This window comes from Tribolium madens, unplaced genomic scaffold (assembly GCF_015345945.1).
Source record: "Tribolium madens isolate multiple individuals breed KSU strain unplaced genomic scaffold, Tmad_KSU_1.1 Scaffold_91;HRSCAF=231;Tcas5.2_LG7, whole genome shotgun sequence".
Taxonomy (NCBI): domain Eukaryota; kingdom Metazoa; phylum Arthropoda; class Insecta; order Coleoptera; family Tenebrionidae; genus Tribolium; species Tribolium madens.
In genome coordinates, this window is record NW_025401063.1 from 14,787,713 (window position 1) to 14,806,467 (window position 18,755).

Sequence of the window (18,755 nt, forward strand, 5' to 3'; positions counted from 1 at the left end):
ATAAATAAAAAACCGTTTTTATTTAAGAAAAAAATTATTAGTATCATAATCTCAAAAGATTAAACAATTAATTAAAATAAAAAAAATTTTGGCATCGCTCCTTTACAATCTTTAAACATTTATTAATTTATTTCCAAAAAAAACTGGTAGTTTACTTCAAAAAAATTCTTTAATTCTTGTAAGTCAAACATTTTTTTAACAAAAAAGTGTGAGGTTTACAAAAAAAAATTGCACAGCAACAATTCTTGTAACAAACTCGTTGTCTAAAAAAACTTGTGGTAGGTTTCCATTAAAAAAAAAAGTTCCTATGTTAAAATTTTTTTTTGAATAGCATTTTTATAGCCATTGCTCACCTATAAATTTATTTGCCAAAAAATTTAATAGTTTCGCCAAAATAACATAGTTTCCTGACTTTTGGAACAGCCTGTATAATTGTCTGTGTTATGTCCATGAACATTTAAATGAATTTCAGTCTAATTCTATCTACCATGAATATAATACTAGAAATAAATACTCACTTATAGTTCCTCACCATCGCCTGAAAAGAACCCAACAAGGTATCGATCTTTGGGGATCCAAATTGTATAATAAATTAAATGAAGAAATCAAGAACTTAAATATAATTCAGTTTAAGAAAAAAGTAAAGACAATGTTGATTAACAAAAGTTTCTATTCTGTGGAGGAATATATGGACTGTGACTTAAATTAAATATTGTAATTCATATTGTTATAGTGTGTTTTTCTTGTTTTGTTTTTGACCCTATTCTGTAATTTTGATTACGAATAAAGAGATTTATCTATCTTATATATCTATCTATATACTTGTTTTGACATCTATTAAAATTAACCTCAAAATTTTCAATAAATTCACGTTTTTTATGAAATTTCGCTGACGATCATGAAAAATGTTGTTCGATACACGTGCGCTGTCTTATTTTTCAGGTCTTCGACTTCCAATTCGGTCTCAGACCTGAAAAATAATTTGAGAACGCACTTGTATCGAAAATAACTATTAGTGTGTGGACTTTTTGAATTTTTGTTTAGTGCATTTGATTTGTCTCACTAAGACAAACAAAATTATACAAGGTTAGTCACGAGAGGGTTATTTCTGAATTTGTTTTTGCCGCAACCCATTATACATATTGCATCAACTTCTTGATTTCAAATTTTGAAAATAATTATAACTAAATCCACGATAGCTGTTATTAGTCTTGTCTCTGTGACATTATAGTAAAATAATATCTCTCAAACGATGCGACATGTTTTGTTATGTTTACCAACCGACTAGGCGCATGTTTAGAAGTCGATTGTAGACTTTAAACACCTTTTATATTAACTTAACTTGTTAATTTATAAGTTGAATTTTGATTAAATATAGGTTATCTGTCAATCTGACATTTCTGGCAAATTTATCCAACTTACTTTGATTTGTAATTTTAAAGAAATAACATATTTAATTTAGTAGTTTGTGAGATTGGTATTGTTGGCTGCGGCAAAAAAATTCAGAAATAACCCTCCCGTGAATAACCCTGTATAAGTATAATTTGTCAAGTTGTTACGACATGACTTTTTTTGTCGCCCTGTGTAATCAAGTATGTAATTAATTGCAAAAAAAATCATCATAATATGCGTAAAACCAAGAAAAGTTAAAGACGTTGTTTTAATGAAATTAAACCTTATATTTAATTTGGATAAGCGGCCAAATATTTTCCCTTGGAACATTCATCAAGAAAAGACAAGACTTTGCTCAATGGGGGACTCGTCTTAAATAAAACTAAATTAAAACGTCATTGTGACATTCAAAGGGCTTAATTGAAATTGCGGGCAGACGAATACATTGAACAGCTATGTCAATATCCGGACCGCTGCGTCTAATTGATCGGCCCGGTTACTCGTGTTGCTAGAGATTGTTCGAGGGTAACGGAGAGAACCTCCAAGCAGGAGAGAGGACAAAAGGATAAGGGAGAAGGTTAGCCTGATTAGAGCAGCTGATCACAGCCCTAGGAGCCTATCGGTATTGCCAACGACGCACTCAACCCTCACAAAGCTACACAACAACTCGATTTATACATTTATGGCGATTATGTAAAGTCACCAAACTGAGATAAAACTGTTTAGGGCCGCTTCAACCAAACAAATATTTTATTTGTCGATACCTACGAAAAGAGACAAAAAAAAATCAAATATATGTCGAGCGGAATTGAAAGAAGTTGGGGAAAAATAAAAAATAATGTTATTTTGAAATCATCGTTTATTGTCATTACTATAATAAAATTCAAGAGATTTTTTCAAGTAATACTCAACGATTGATAGTTTGCTACAAAATTCATTTATTGTTCTTGGAAAAAGTTTTATAGAAGACATTAAAATAGGGATTCTGAATCACTGAATAAACTTCGAGTTACGAAGACATAATACTGAAGGTAATCTCCTGTTAAGCGATAATTGTTTTCTTCCGGGGTTTTTAAGCTTTCAAAACAAAATGATCCACGAATAACTATCCTGAACAAACGAAATCGACTATAAACCAACTTTTGTTTAAGATCTATAAATGTTCTTTCAAGCTTCCGTAAACATACCATAAACTAATTATTTTTCAGAAGATGTTAAAAAGTTTTAACACAACGAATGAGCAAAACTTCGTAATAAAATAAACTAGTGCAAAGTTATATTTCATTAAATTATTTTGTACACAAGGTTAAACTTTACTCCAATAAAGTTCCAAACACCTTATTATCTTTTGTCTCCATCCAATTTTATGCATCGATGATTGTTCATCAGGCATTAATACCTAAGCGGTCCAAGAATTCCGAGAATTTTTATCAGTTTTTAAGCGACAAAGAGTGTATACATAGTTTGATTGTTAGCAGTTTTCTATTTATTTGTCAATGCAAAAAACGTTTTTTGCCTCGATAATTGTAATTGACATTTTTACAGCTATATACATTTTTGGCAGCTGTATAAGTATCTGATTTTTACAAGGCATTTGTGCGACTTAGGGCACGCAGGGCTGTAAAATAACAAGAAATTTTTGGGCTTTCAGAAACTCCAAAAAAATAAGTTATTTACATTACAAGCTACGAAAGCTTACTTTTAGGTGCGAGGTGTTTTTGAATGGCCGAGGTATTTAAATACTCCGAGCACCTGAAAGAGCTTTCGTAGCGTGTAACACTATTTTTTGATATTTATCAAATCTTGATCAAAATTTAGTGTAAAATTAGTCGAATAAATTTCCTAAAACTTACATAATTTTTATAACGATATGAAAATATAGGAGTTATAAATAATGAAAAATATATAAAGATTGGAAAAAATTAATCAATTTTTTTTTCCTATATTTTTGAATTTAAAGTTACGTATACAAGGTGATTCTTTTAGGGCCTATATCAGAAACTTTTTAACTTCTAATGCAAATAGAAATTTGAAATTTTGTACACAACTCAAATCGACCAGTCTAAGTTCAATTAAATTATTTTCAAAATGGCTGAACTTCCGGAACTACGAGAAATTGGCGCCAACTTTGAAATTTTAAATGGTCACCACTTATTTTTATTGCATTTTTGAATTCTCCTCTCCAAACTGAGTAAAATGCACCTAGTTGTTAGTACTTATCTATCATAGTTTTTGACATATGTCAATTTTTTGTTCAAAATTTGCATTTGCAAAAAACATCACAGCTCTTAAACCGTTTGCGATAAGTAAATAATTTTTCTTGCATTCGATAACCAAAGGTTCGAAGAGTTTCCTAATATTTTCAAAATTGTCAAGTCAAATTGCAAAGCTTATATGATTTTTTGAAAATGATATTTAACAATCAGCTATAACTCAGTTTTTTCAAATAAAATGACCCTATTTTCTTATCGGCAATTGAAAGTACATCGATTTGTAGAAGGACTTTTATCAACATGTCCTATACCCATCTCTTACAGTTTCTAAAATAATCTCGAAAAACATGTTTTTGTTTTTTATTTTTATAGTCAATCACGTAGGCTTTGGAAAATGATCAATACGTATTAAAGATTTAGTCTACATCCATCCGGAATTACGAAGAATTGAGGCAAGGATTGAGACGGAATTTAATAACCAAATGAAATAATGAAAGCTACTCAAATCAGTTAGTTCACCATCGAGTTTTGGACTGTTTGAAAATGGTAAACATATCGAACATCTGTATTAATTATGGTTTATCTTTATTGTATTTTTTCAACAGCTTGTTTCCAATTTTTCCAATTTTGTCAAAGCATTGTGGAGATTTAAGAGACGATAAGGAGAAAAAAGTAAAAAAATTATATGCGTGTAACTTTTTTTATTCAACAACTGTTAGATTAAAAAATGAACTGCCGTGTGGTAAAATACTGCTAACACAAAAGTTTTAGACTTTGAGAGCTTTGAGACTTTTGAGGTTAAGTACGTTTTGCCGTCAACTTACGGAACAATTTCGGAGTGATCTTATTTCTAAAAGGGTGCATTGCAAAACGTCTTCGACATCCTTGGAAATTCATTTTTACGAATAAAATAATGACGTTTCAAATTAATTTACTTCACGTAATTCCCTACATTCCCAAATTTAATTTTTATGTTTAAAAATCTGGTGTGAACATCACACGACTTTCCTTATCCTTATCCCTATTTGGAAAACATTCTAACGACAATAATTTAGTGTTAGAAATCCGTAAGAAAGTATATTTCATAAATTCTAAGTAATTTGTATCCCCATGAATTTATTTTATTGTATCTTCAACCGTATACTTTTGCGGCCGAACGGTGCGACCGGTTTTTACCAATTGTTTCGTGCTGCGTCCTCTACCTACAAGTAACTTACATACCAAATTTCAAGTTTCTGGTTTTAATCGTTTTCGAGATATGCTGTTTACAGGTAGACAAACACACACACACGACCCAATGGCCCAAACCAAGTTTTTTGGTATCTTAAAGCTATAATTCGTCCAGAAATGTAAAAATATAAGTAGGTCAAATTTCAGCCGATTACAATACTTTCCTTATACGATAAGTAAAGTAAAAATGTACAAAGTAGAAAAATACTGTATGATAAAACATTTTGTCCCACTTATTTTTGCCTTTAACCCGTGCGTGCAGAAAATGCTTCTTATATAACTCGTATCATAATATACTATTATGTTTTATTTGTGAAATGTTGACAACAGTTTCAGAGTAACGTAACACGTTGTAAAACGCGACTGCATGATTAGATTAAGTAAACAATTTACGCCATAATACGTTTGAATCAAATTCTGCAAAGCGTACTTAGCCCTAGTTTAGCTATTTGCACAAGTTACAATAGCAAACCTGTGAATGGCAGAGCGAGCGTGTAGAGCTTTTAGAATCGGATCACTTAGGCCGTACAGTTCTACTTCCCTGATATATGTTGCGTGAAGGGAGGCTAGATGAGATGCAAGACCGCTAATCCCTTTCCAAGCGGCATTATTAATGAGAAGACCAAAGTTTCAGTGAACTGACGTTTTCCCGTGCTACTCCCAACAATATTAGCGCAGTATATCGATCTCGGGAAACTGCGAAGGTTTCTGTGCCACTTTCCGAAATGCCGTGATCCGACTCCTCTCCGAATATTCCTCAGGCAGATATTAATGTACCGAAACTTATTCGATTCTTCATTCGAACATTGAGTTATGAACTAATTTACTATTTATTTGCATAATGTTGAGATGCTCCCCAACAACGCAAACGAAAATACATCAGACGAGCTGTTACAACTAATGTAATTATTAAATAACTACAACTTTTTAGATTTAGATACTGCGGATTCAGCAAAATGTATTTGTGTTTTCTAACGATCCGTAGGAGATATCTAAACTTATAAAAACACAAGTACTTTGGTGTTCTTATTTAGCTTTTTCAAATTGGGATTTATGATTTTACAAGTTGCTGATTAACATTAAACTACTGCATGATAGTTCTGAGATGATCTTACTCAAAACTTTTTTTATTTAAAGTAGTAAAAGGTAGCTTTAATAAGGTTCTTATATTGTTCTTAAAACTTACAAACGTGTAAAACATTACCTTCTAAGATTTAGTTTTCACGTAATTTAGTTTATCTGGGAGGGTGGTTTACTGTCAAAAAATTCAAAGTAAAAAAAAATATTCATAAAATGTTTGAGTGCAAAATACGTATTAAACAAATTATTCATACAGTAAATATTAAATATACAAAATCGAAAAAAAACCAAAGACACTTTTGTGTAAAATGTTCATTGCTAAAACGTGTTTAAATAAAATAGAATAAAAGCAAAATAATTTTATCCTAAAAATTGCAGTGCTAAAATGTTCAAAAACAAAAAGTGAGTAACAGCTTCGGAGAAGTGAAAGGAGGTAAAGTCTGTTTTTTTTAACGTTGGCACTACTAATAAATTCATTCATGGTAATTTTAATAAAGGAAGTTGGCAGTTTCAGTTTTTTGAATTAATTTGAAAACAATGTCATTAAACGTCAACACAAAAAATCGTGTAAGAAAATTTAGAGAAGAAACACCAAAAAAGGAACAAATTTGGTACTGCTAACAGTTTTTAAAATTTAGAAACGGATAGTTCGCAAGCAGAAAGTTAGAAAAAGGGCCTGTTAAAATGTAGACGCAATTTGAAATACAGGTTTGCTAAACATTCTCAATTTTTACCAAGAAATTGACAAGAATACAAAATAAAAATGAATGAGAAAAAACCTCGGAAAGAACGCAATTAAATTAATGTCTTGTGCATCGTTTTTGAGAAACGAGTTAAAAAAGTAACAATTTTGAAACTAAAGCTGAAGAAGAATTTATAAATTGCATCAACTTTCAGCTCATTTCAATAAATTACACAAAATTTATTGTCAATCATAATACTTACTTGTATCTCTTTCTGAATAACTTTTTTTTTGTAGCAAGAACCTCTTTTTTGTCCACAACATTATACTTACTTGCGGTGTGTTTTTATCAAAATTGTTAGCACTGAATTCGGTCTTTAGACCTTAGGTAATGATGTCTGTCTTAAGATATTCAATTATAGCGCTTTCAAAGAGCAAACAGTCACATAAGATTCATAAAAGTCAAAATTTTGACAACATCTCAATTTGAAAACATAACCATAATTTTTTAACAAAATTTCTGGGGACAAAAACAAAGAGCAAACAAAATTTGTGACTATGGAGACAAGCTGCTACCAATTTTTTCACCAAAATTTTGACTTGGTAATTTCCATTAATTAACATATCCACTCTCAAACGTCACATTTGTAGACTCAGTTTTTAGGATATTAGCAAAAACACCTGCGCAAGAATAATTAGCAAGGGCTGAAAACAGTGCGCACATGGTGATTAGTCAGTTTGATGCGTAGACGTTCACGCCTTCGCCACTCCTTGCACTGCTGTGCTCCTGATACCACAATTTTGTTTTTGAACGTTTGCGATATTCCTGTTTTGCTTGAGACATTGTGCTTAAAAGTTTTGTCCAATTTTAGTTTTACGTGACTACGTTTTTGGTAATGAACATTTCTTAATTGAGACCCTTACTAAAATGAGCTGAACTAAATCATTTACCTTACTCCGTTTGGCACATAAACTATCACTTTTACTCCTAATAACATAATATACTATTTTGAGCGACTGTAAGCAAGAAATAATAGGACTATTCAGCAAAAAAGACTTTAGATATTTAACAGAATAAGTTTTAGGCGTTAAATTATAACTACCCTATTATCTTGGTCCGAATGGGCAGCTGTAAAAATAAAATGTTTTTTCGAAGACCTATAAAACTGTTTATGCAGTAAAAATTAGATAAAAATATATTGAGTTTAGATTTGGGCATAACTTTTGTAATGTAGAAGCAATCTTAGCAGCAGGAAATTAACATCCATTGAGAATAATCCTAAAGACAAAGGGGTATGTCCTGCAGCTAATTAGTGTTATAAGTGCAAGTGCTTACATACATTGCGGTGCGATTTGAGCAAGACGTAAGATAACAAGATTCGACGATTCATTATACAAGATGCAGCCGCACAATCTCCATTTGAATTAATGGCTCGTTTCTCAGATAACCTCTTAATCAAAATAAATGAAACGACGGTGATTCGACAGTATTTTACGATGAGGAGAATTTTACGCGGGGCACAACCAGATCTTCTGTGTGATCATCGCAAGATCTAATTAAATTTCATGTAAAATTACAGGTCGAAATAATTTCTTCATTCTTTGTTTGGATGTAAAGTTATTAAGAAGGGCGTAAAGTGCTTTTCGCAAGTTTTCGTGATCTGCTATTCGTTATTATCTTTTCGTTAATTATTTTCCAAGAACGCAAACCTCTTGAAGCCGTCTAAAATATTGTTAATGAAGGAAGCCTGGGGTGCGCTCCTTCAGACTAATGAACATCGCAATCCTGCAGGCTAGGAAGTTCTCTTAGAAAGGTAGCGACCGAGCACTCTTGCAGTTAGACCGCTCGTTAGATTAGGAAGGAAACTTAAGATGAGACTCTTACGTTGCTGAAACGACACTGCAACCGTCAGCTATGCAAACGTCCGTAACCACAAGCGCACCACATTCTCGATGCTTTCTCAACCATTAGACTTAAGCACGACACTAACTTCCTGAACACATTCCGACTTAACTGTATGAAATCTACGACAGTGGCCGTGTTCATTACCATTAGCTTCACGGGAAACTCGAACGTTTTCTGAATTATTTCGATATTTTCTAAAAACACACGGCGACAAAAACAAAGTCATGTCGTGACAACTTGACAAATTTTATATCATTTTGATCGTCTCAGTGAGACAAATCAAATGCACTAAAAAAATTTCAAAAAGTCCACACACTTTAAACTAAACAATTACTTAATAACTATTAGGCCGATTTCCTTCAAATAAAGACCATTCTAAAGGGATATTGGCTAACGTTTCTTCGAACAGTGTTTGAAGAAGTTCGAAGTAAATCGCAGTAATCTAAGAAAAACCCTACGAGTAATTTTTTTTTCATCATTACCATCGTGTAGAGCATCTCTTTATTAGTTGTAATCTAAATTTTTAAAAAATATAGCGAGTAGTTTTCAAAATATGATTTTTTGAAGTTAAAGTTTACTAATCATGCATTGCTCCATTTAGGAGAAATGCATGTTAATCTTACTTAAAATTGCATTTTTATAAAAGTATTTGTTTTAAAACTCTTCTTTTGCTTAAAAATGGTCAATTGCACCTTCTTCGTTCTAATTAGAATAAACAAAAACTGTTTGTTTACTTAAAGCAAGTAAAGAGTACCTGCGTAGTAATTAAAGCAAATAAAGAGTTTTTTTGTTGTAAAAATGACCACTGATCATTGAGCAAAGAGGATCTAGAAGTTTAAGACACGAGTCTTAAATATAAGGGCAAATTTTTTTCAAATCAAATCACTTTCCATTCAGATTTCGACTTGTTCCCTTTGTTCTAGCTTTCTGAACTTTTTTTGAAAATGTTCTTAGCAAATGCTTTCTCATCAGTTTCGAGTGATGTTAAATGCAATAAGTCACCTGATTTATTTTATTGGTACATTCTACGATTAGCTTCAGTTAGCTTGTAGGTAGTAGTTGTTGTGATAACAATTGCACACGAAGCAACTGACTTATTGCATTCAACATCAGTAGAAAGTGATGAGAAAGCATTTGCTAAGAACATTTTTCAAAAAAAAGTTTAGAAAGCTACAACAAAGTGAACAAGTTGGATTGGAAAGTGATTTAGAAAAAGATTTGCTCTTATATTTGAAACTACTGCTTTAAACTTCTAGATCCTTTTTGCTCAATGATCAGTGGTCATTTTTACAACAAAAAAACTCTTTATTTGCTTTAATTAGTACGCAGGTACTATTTATTTTGTTTTAAGTAAACAAACAGTTTTTGTGTATTCTAATTAGAACAAAAAAAGTGCAAGTGTCTATTTTTAAGCAACAGAAGAGTCTTAAAACAAATACTTTTATAAAATGCAATTTTAAGGAAGATTAACCTGCATTTCTCCTATATGGAGCAATGCTTGATTAGCAAACCTTAACTTCAAAAAATCATATCTTAAAAACTACTCGGTATATTACTTTAAAAATTTGGATTCTTACTAATCGAAAGATGCTCTACACGATGGTGACAAAGAGAAAAGGTTACTTCGATTTACTTCGAACTTGATGAGAAAGCATTTGCTGAGAACATTTTCAAAAAAAAGTTCAGAAAGCTAGAACAAAGTGAACAAGTTGGTATCTGAATGGAAAGTGATTTAATTTGAAAAAGATTTGTTCTTATATTTAAAGCTACTGCTTTAAACTTCAAGATCCTTTTTGCTCAATGATCAGTGATCATTTTTAGAACTAAAGTGTTATTTGCTTTAATTAGTACGCAGACACTCTTTATTTGTTTTAATTAAAGACAGTTTTTGTTTATTCTAAATAGAACAAAGAAGGTGCAGTTGACCATTTTTAAGCAAAAGAAGAGTTTTAAAACAAATACTTTTATAAAATGCAATTTTAAGAAAGATTAACATGCATTTCTGCTATATGGAGCAATACCTGAATAGCAAACCTTAATTTCAAAAAATCATATTTTAAAAACTACTCGGTATATTATTTTACAAATTTGGATTCTTACTAATAACAAGATGCTCTACACGAAGGTAATGATGAAAAAAAATTACTCATAGGGTTTTTCTTAGATTATTTCGATTTACTTCGAACTTCTTCAAACACTGTTCGAAGAAAAGTTTGCCAATATTCAATTTCAAATTGCATATCATTCTAAATAGCAAGTCCATCCCTTTAGAATGGTCTTTATTTGAAGGAAATCGGCCTAATAGTTATTGAGTAATGATTTTTTAGAGTTAAAGTGTTTTAAATTCATTTAAATTAGAAAAAAATTATTTAGTTCAAAGTGTGTGGACTTTTTGAAATTGTTTTTAGTGCATTTGATTTGTCTCACTGAGACTAACAAAATGATATAAAATTTGTCAAGTTGTCATGACATGACTTTGTTTTTGTCGCCCTGTGAAAGTAGGTATGCAATTCGACTAGTTAATAAAGTTGCGGGTTGTGTATCGAATAGTGGTGAAGCACTGAAAGTGACACGTGCCTCGAAGGGTAGTTACTAGTCCTAATTTCATGTAAATTAAACTCGCCACACTGTTGTCGCTTTCGGCCCTTTATCCGTTTGTGTTAGCCTGTCGATATGTAATTATGACAGTCTAGATGTATAACACGCGGCCATCTCTCAGCCAGTAATTATGTGCAGAATGTTTGCAAATGTCGTTTCAATATACCAACACATGTAACCGCCGGCAATTGAATGTTATACACATACTTAATCAAAACATACCAAATTAGTCCTTTACTGCAGGTAACACGAAATATTCGTGTTACAGTTTTTTGCAATCAACTCTACTAAACTTTAATTTAATTGGCAATACGAGTACCTCGCAAATTATCTGGCCTATAAAGTGGTTTAGTTCGCGACACTGCACTGATTGCATAGCTGTTATTGTAATAGCATTGTTACTTACTAGTCTCAAGAGAAATTATAGATAGTGCCCACTAACACTAACGAAAATGCTCAGCAGTGACTTTTACGTGTCACGCTACCCTTGTTAAAGGATTTGACCAGGCCTATAGTTAAATACAGATTCCAGACGTCATGATAACCCATGTCTTACACGGAAATAATTAAAGTGATATCTCTAACCATGAATTTACTACCAAAACAATTAAATTTAATGGAAACAAATTATTTACTGATAATTTAAGAAGAAACAATATAAAACATGAATGAATGAATATCTAAGTTGCTGCCCTGTATACATATTAGCAGCAGAAGTAGCCTTTGGCAACGTTTTAAAGATGTCTTTTAACGTTAATAGTACATACAGGGTGCGCCAGAACTCGCGCCCCAGAGAAAATTTTCAAGTAAGGTAAGATACCAGGAACATGAAAAAAATTTTTTTTAATTCTATCTGTCAAAAAATTTTGACATTTATTTTTTGACATTTGACATTTTTTATATTTATTTAAGGATTCTGATGATCTTGTATATGTTTTTTTTACAATTATTTAGTAAAGGGATAAAAATTTTGGCAATAAAAGCCACAAATAACATTGAACAGAGTTACAATTTAGGATACAGCTTTCTTGTTTCCTCTTTTAATAGTCTATAGCAAAAAAACTTGGAAAATTATTTTGCCAACAGAAATAAATACAGTCAAAGTCAAAGTGCAAACTTTAAACCCTCATAACTTCGAAATTTTTATACATAAAATTTTTTTAACATTTTTTCCATGTTCCTGGTATCGTACCTTATACGTCATTTTTCTCTGAGGCGCGATTTCTGGCGCAGCCTGTATAGAAAAATCGTTTTTCTAAAACTTACTAAAAATTTTATGAGATCATTAGGATTAACCAATCAATGGCTTGAATTTGTACCCCTCCATAAATGGCACATTCCTTGCTGTACTCAGCAGAACAAAACAGGGCCGTATTTAAAACAGTTTTACCAAGCTATTTTAAAAAAAATCAGCCTTATTTTAATAACTGCTTGTTATTAACCACCTGACTATTTTAAATTTCTTAAAATACTTGACTTCAATAACAATTATATCAAAAACTATTACTTTATTTCAATTTATTACTTTATTTCAATTTATTATTACTTTATATCACTTTATTTGACGTTTCACAAACATGCGTTCTTGGATTCAAAAATGACTCCATTACAAATTATCTTGATAGCTCGATACTACATTTAGGGCGGAGTGTTAGTAACTTGTCACCAATTACTCAATAGAACAACTATACCTTTTTGTATTTAGAAGAAATTTAACTCCACAATCAAACATAAAATTTTATATGTAATTCGTGTATAATTAGGCTTTATAGACTTACCCTATTTAATAGCCTCGCTCACAAGGTCGCTCGACCATAAGCTATAGGACTCGTCCATAAAGACCTACATAAATAACTATTATTTCACACTGTTTCAAGAAAATTTAACAAAAAAAATGATTTGACGTTTTACTTACCGGTTATAATATCGGAATAACTCACAATGGGGCCGGAAAGCTAAATATACCAGATAGTATAAAATAAAATATCATTTATTATTCAATATTAATACTTACAAAAGATTTAAAAGGAGAATTGTATTTATTACGGAGCTGATGTATTTTTACACAAAAAGTACAATTTGCGGGAGTATTTAGCGGCGCCGCCCTTCTTAGACTTCCGGACGGCCAATTCTAGATAATTACAACCCGTGAGATATTAGGAGCTTACAAAGCCTAGCATGCATGACGCCAAACACGAAGTGCGTATTTCGTCGTGTGTATTAATAAATTAGTCACTTGCTAATTATTCGCTGGTGCCGTTTAAATGATGACGGACAAGGCGTAAGCAACTTCGCCGCAGGTGATCAATGCAGGAAGGCACTTATGCATCAGCAGGAGCATTCACGTCTATCTAACCACTTGTCGACGATAAATTCCAACGTTTTTATTTATGTTTTTTTCATTTTAATAGCAAGAATGATGTAGAGTTTCACACCGCCAAGTTGATTTTTAATTAAGTTTTTTCGTATATTGTTTTTTCCATAAATAACATAAAAATAAAAGATTCAAGTCAGTGAAGTCGATAAAACAGTGGAAGAATAGAATGGGATAGGAAAAACGTGTATCTTATTAAAAAGGGTAAATTTAGCCATGTAGATGCACGACCTGAGGTGCACCTAAACTAAATAAGAGTTACCATCTTAAGTGTTTCGGCTAAAATTTGATTGTGTAATGTGATGGTGTACCACGGCATTCTTTTTGGTTAATGACTCTCTAGTCCAGTCAAATTAGATAAAAATAGGGCGATCGGTGGAAAAAAATCCTAGAGAATTGGAATTTTTTTAGACGCTTTCTTTATTCTTGGGTAGACATATATCAAGCGAGCTCGAGGAGGGGGAGGGGGCTAAAAGTGTCTTTTTTTGTTTTTTTGCTTATATCTCGGAAACTATTACTACTAACGGTTTTTGCCTGCTTATCAAAATTAAAGCCTACAAAATTTCCTACAAAAATGGTCCCTTGCATTTTTGTTGTAGGACTAACCGTAAGCAAGTTATAGGGCTGACAAAAAACATCTTTTAGAAAAATGTGCTTTATCCGCATTTAAAACAGAATTAATCTTGTGATTTGAAAAAACTGAAAGCAAATTGAATTTATTGGGTGCAACACTTCATTAGAGAGTCTATAAAGTCTTGTCCTCATATGCTGCATCTTCGTCTTCAACTTAAACATTGAAAACCGAATTACAGTCTTGTTCAGTACAATATTAATAAATAGATGATTTAATATCGATGATTTGAATAAAGCTTACAGTAAATTGAATGTATTGGATCCAACAGTTTATTAGAGGGTCTATCAAGTCTTCCGAGTCATCCTTATATGCTGAACTAACATTTACCTGTGACTTTGTCCGCGTTTATTTCTGATATAAAATGGGAAAAAGCCCGTTCACAAAACCATTCCATAGGCTTAGGTACTCTATAAAGCTAAATAATTACCTATGTTATGTATAGGATTCAGTTATAGTAGTCTCGGTCTTCGCATGGGCTATGTTTATGGGTAAATATTAAATGTTGATTTTCATAAAGTGTCGTCTCAGTGCACTTCTGCACTCTCAAAATTCGTAATTTCATGTTTCTAATTTTGTTTTTAAGCGTTTAAACTCTATTTTATTTCGTTAAACTTTGAAAAGTGCACTTCTATACTTTCTAAGGATCATATTTTGTAAATTTTATGTTTTTATATCCCTTTAAATGGGTACACCGTTTTATTCCCTTAAAAACTAATTTTCGAAAAATCTGATTTTAGTGCCTCTTGATGATTTAACAAGAATAAAATTTTTCGAAATTTCCTTTTGTTTTTGAGTTCTACAAAAAAAAATATTTTTTTAAATGGCAACCCACTATAAAATCATTTTTCTCATAAAAGCTATACTCTAAGGATTACAACTATCTGCTTTATATTTAATTTTTTCAAAAAAAATTTTTCACATAAATTGCAATTTTGACAAAAACAAATCGCATAACTCAAAAACAAAACAAAACTTCGTTCTGAAAATACGATCACATTTTTTGTATTACTTTAATTTATATTAATTATTATTTTCTGGAGGCAAATGATTAAAAATAAAACCGCTTGGTTCCATACTTTATATTCACCCTGTATAAATACTTACCATATGCTAATGAAATAAAAGGATTTTTAATGCAATTTTATGTGGACTCCAAACTTTTAAAGCCTACAATTAGTCCTACAACAAAAATGAATAGGACCATTTTTGTAGGAAATTTTGATGCAGAAATAGACTTCCACAGAAAATTCTGCATAAATTACATGCAGTGCGTTTCAATTGTGTTATTCATGGCTAGGTAGATTTCTTTACTAGTGTCCCTCGTACACTTCTCTTTAAAAAAAAGCGTACACGTATTGAGGGCTATTGTAAAGGGGATAATTAATTAATCGTTTCCAAAGAAACGTTTTACTGACTTTTTGTACGTCAAGTATCTGAAAATTGATTTTTATAATTTAATTATGCCCCGACAAACAACACCAGTAACAAAAGCGCGGATTATTACAAAGTCAGAAGAAGGGTGGTCTACAAGGGCAGCGGCTGAAGCATTTCATTTAAACACTGTTTTAAAAATGAACAAGAGGTGGGAACTGGAGGGCACTGTACAAAGGAAACCAGGTTCTGGTCGCCAAAAGATTTCTACCGATGTTGAAAATGCTCAGCTGATAAATTATTTGGGGGAAAAGCCGTTCCATACAATGAAAGATGCCATTGTTAATACAAATTTTCCGGGATCACAACCTACGATATGTCGACGAGTAAAAACATCAGATACCAATAACTATGTGGGCGCCAAAAAAAAAATTAGCGAACAAAATAAACAATCTCGTCTGTTAAATTATAGTCATCAAGAGATAGAATTTTGAGAAAAATGTGGTCTTCAGTGATAAAAAAATGTTCCAAAATACTAATGAGAGGCAGGTTCGTGTATACTGACCATGTGGAACTAGATTTATTGAAAACTATTATTAATAATTAGTTTATTAATTTACATACAAATCCACACTTTCCTGGTTCATTATCCGTCGATTCTTCGTTACGAGTACCTTGAGGCGCCTTCTTTTTTTGTTTGTCGTACTTATATTCTTGTTTGTCGTATTTGTAGTTTTTGGTTTAACTAAGCAATTTGGTTTGTACCGTGAAAATTCCACAGGTTCTACGGTTTTCTTGCATCGTTCACAAATTTTTGACTTCTCATCTGAACTTCTCCTAGTATCAACTTTAGACATAATGTTTTAAAAACGTTTGAGTTGGATGATGGGGAGTTCCCTTGATTTGAGCTTGGGGTTTGTACAAAACCCCGTTTTAGACTAGACTCGTTTTGAGCTTTTTCTTGCTTGGAATAGTTTTCTTTCTGGTACAGATCGCGTTCTTTGAACTATAGTCGCATATATTCGTTGGACAATAAGAAGCGGAAATTGACTTTTTGACATTTTCATACTGTGGTTTAAATCCCCAAGTTCCAATTTCGCGAGCATTTGAAAGAAGTGGAAGATTTTCAATTAATACCTGAGCATGAATTAGTCTAGGGACATGTTGGCGCATAGAGAATATATTCAACGCTCAAAATTATAATAATAAGGCAAAAAAGTTACATTAAAATTTCTGAAAAATGCATCGATAAAATTCAGCTGTCAGCAAGGATTTAGCTACAGGTTACTAAGTAACAACAATTAAAAGATAAGTTTACAATATGACAATATAGCCAAAATTTTTTCATGTTGCACCTTCAACTAAAAGGATTTAAACTATATTATTCAACCAGTGTCACCAATGAAAGAGTTTTCTAAGTACTAAATAATGAAAAAAAATGCAAAATAAGTCGTAAATCAAGTTATTGGCGACTAATAACATTTCTTTGTTTTTAAACAAGCTAACATTACCATTGTAACTTCTAGTGATACATAGAGTGTTGTAAAAAAAACCGCTTTAATTCTTCAATAAAATATATTTTATATGATACAAAAATGACGATACAGCTATTCAAATACCCAAATTCCGTCTATGTGGGACGTTATCCTACCTCCATTAGATCATCAAAAAATAGTTTTTTTTTTTAATTGTGTTGACTGTTGACACATTTGTTTTTCCTATTTTTAGATTTTTTTTTTAAATATGTAATAATTTTGTTCTGAGGCGGTCGCATATTTGTTCAATACTTCTAACGTATCGTATTTTTTAAATTTTTATAATTTTCTCAATTTTTTCATATATTTTACAGTTCACAAAAGTCAGTCTTATTGATTATTATTTACACATTTGGAGTGAAATAGTTTTTCCATGGCCAACTATTATCAAACAAAAAAAGTATTTCACTTTTTAAGTATAATTAAAAAAAATATTCTTTTACAAATATCTATTTTTTAGATCAGAAAAAAATAAGCTTTTCAAAATTGCCACAGCCGCTTATGATTTCTATTTAAAAAAATACAAGTTTATGTGATTACGGCTAAAACAATAACTGAAAAAAAATGTTAACTACATTATTAAATTCCTCGTAAAAAAGTGCCTGTGTAATGTCTTTATTTCAAATCCGTATCTTAACGAAGATAGAAATTTTTTAGATTTCGCCAAAATGTCAACTTTTGTCTGTAAGTCGAAAACAAAAGACGATAGCGGGATGCGGTTTTAACCAATATTATTTTCTCAAAAAATGAGCCTCAGATTGTATCACTCGTTTTTGGCTAAACATCTTAATTTCGGAGATTCCTTATTCGGACATCCAAAATGCAGCACCCTGTACATAACGAGCATGGAAAGTGACAAATAACGCACAAGTGAAGAGTCTTATTATGCACGAGGTGTCAGCCGAGCGCAAAAACCTCACGAGTGTCTTCCACAATTTACAGCAAGTTATATACACTATTTTTCCCACAACCCCGCAACCCCATATCAAAAAAAACACCATTATTATCAATGAAACGATTTAATGTTTCTCTTAAACATTTTAAATCGACAATTATTAATAAATTAGGCGTCTATTAATATTAAATAATTACTTAATTTAGCTGATTTAGGTTTAAATAGTCGGTGGTTTTATTTACAAAACTTTATGTCAATTTTGAAGGATGAAGAAAGCAAAAGTCAAAAGGAATGCACATGGTCAACAAACAACTTCATTTTCATGTCACGTATGGTTATGAGAATAATCGATTCGTTCGATATTGTCAACTTTCGTAGGTAATTCGCTGTATGGAAACAGTTACTTTCGTATACGGTCCTGAGAAAATAACTATAAAGTGCGTGATGTTTATTGACATTTTTTGCGCGATTGATTCATGTTGTTTTTTAAATAAAATATCTAAAAAATGTTCTAAAGCGCCAAAATACTTTGGCAACGATTTTGAATGCTTACCGATTTGGCAACAATAAATAAAATGCTTACCGACTTAGCAACAATAAACAAAATACGTATCGACGAGTTTGGAATAGCAACGAGTAAATACAACTTACTGTCTTCGAAATAGACGTAGTAAATAATCGAATAGAGTCTAATCAAACACCCTGTATTTATACTTTATTAATTCAGTTGCGTATACGCATAACAGTAATTCAATTGCATTAAATTTAGTGCCAACACGTGCATCTTTTAAATTATTACAGAAGGGTAGATTGCGGACTACCCAAGATTCAGTTAAGTTTTATGA

The 18,755-nt window shown here is 31.5% G+C and overlaps 1 protein-coding gene across 3 annotated transcripts in view; it reads right to left on the reverse strand.

Annotated features, from left to right (window-relative positions):
* Positions 1–18,755, reverse strand: part of LOC123011542 (serine/threonine protein kinase OSK1-like) — a 249,753-nt gene that overhangs the window by 88,786 nt on the left and 142,212 nt on the right. The window contains exons 1-3 of one of the 3 annotated variants that reach the window (XM_044409024.1): positions 13,116–13,194; positions 13,017–13,056; positions 12,880–12,943 (exon numbers count right to left, since the gene is read on the reverse strand). The exons of the other annotated variants lie outside the window; for them this stretch is intronic. The gene's annotated coding sequence lies outside the window, so the exon portion shown is untranslated. Of the gene's footprint in view, positions 1–12,879; positions 12,944–13,016; positions 13,057–13,115; positions 13,195–18,755 lie in introns of those variants that run through there. 3 annotated transcript variants of the gene reach the window in all.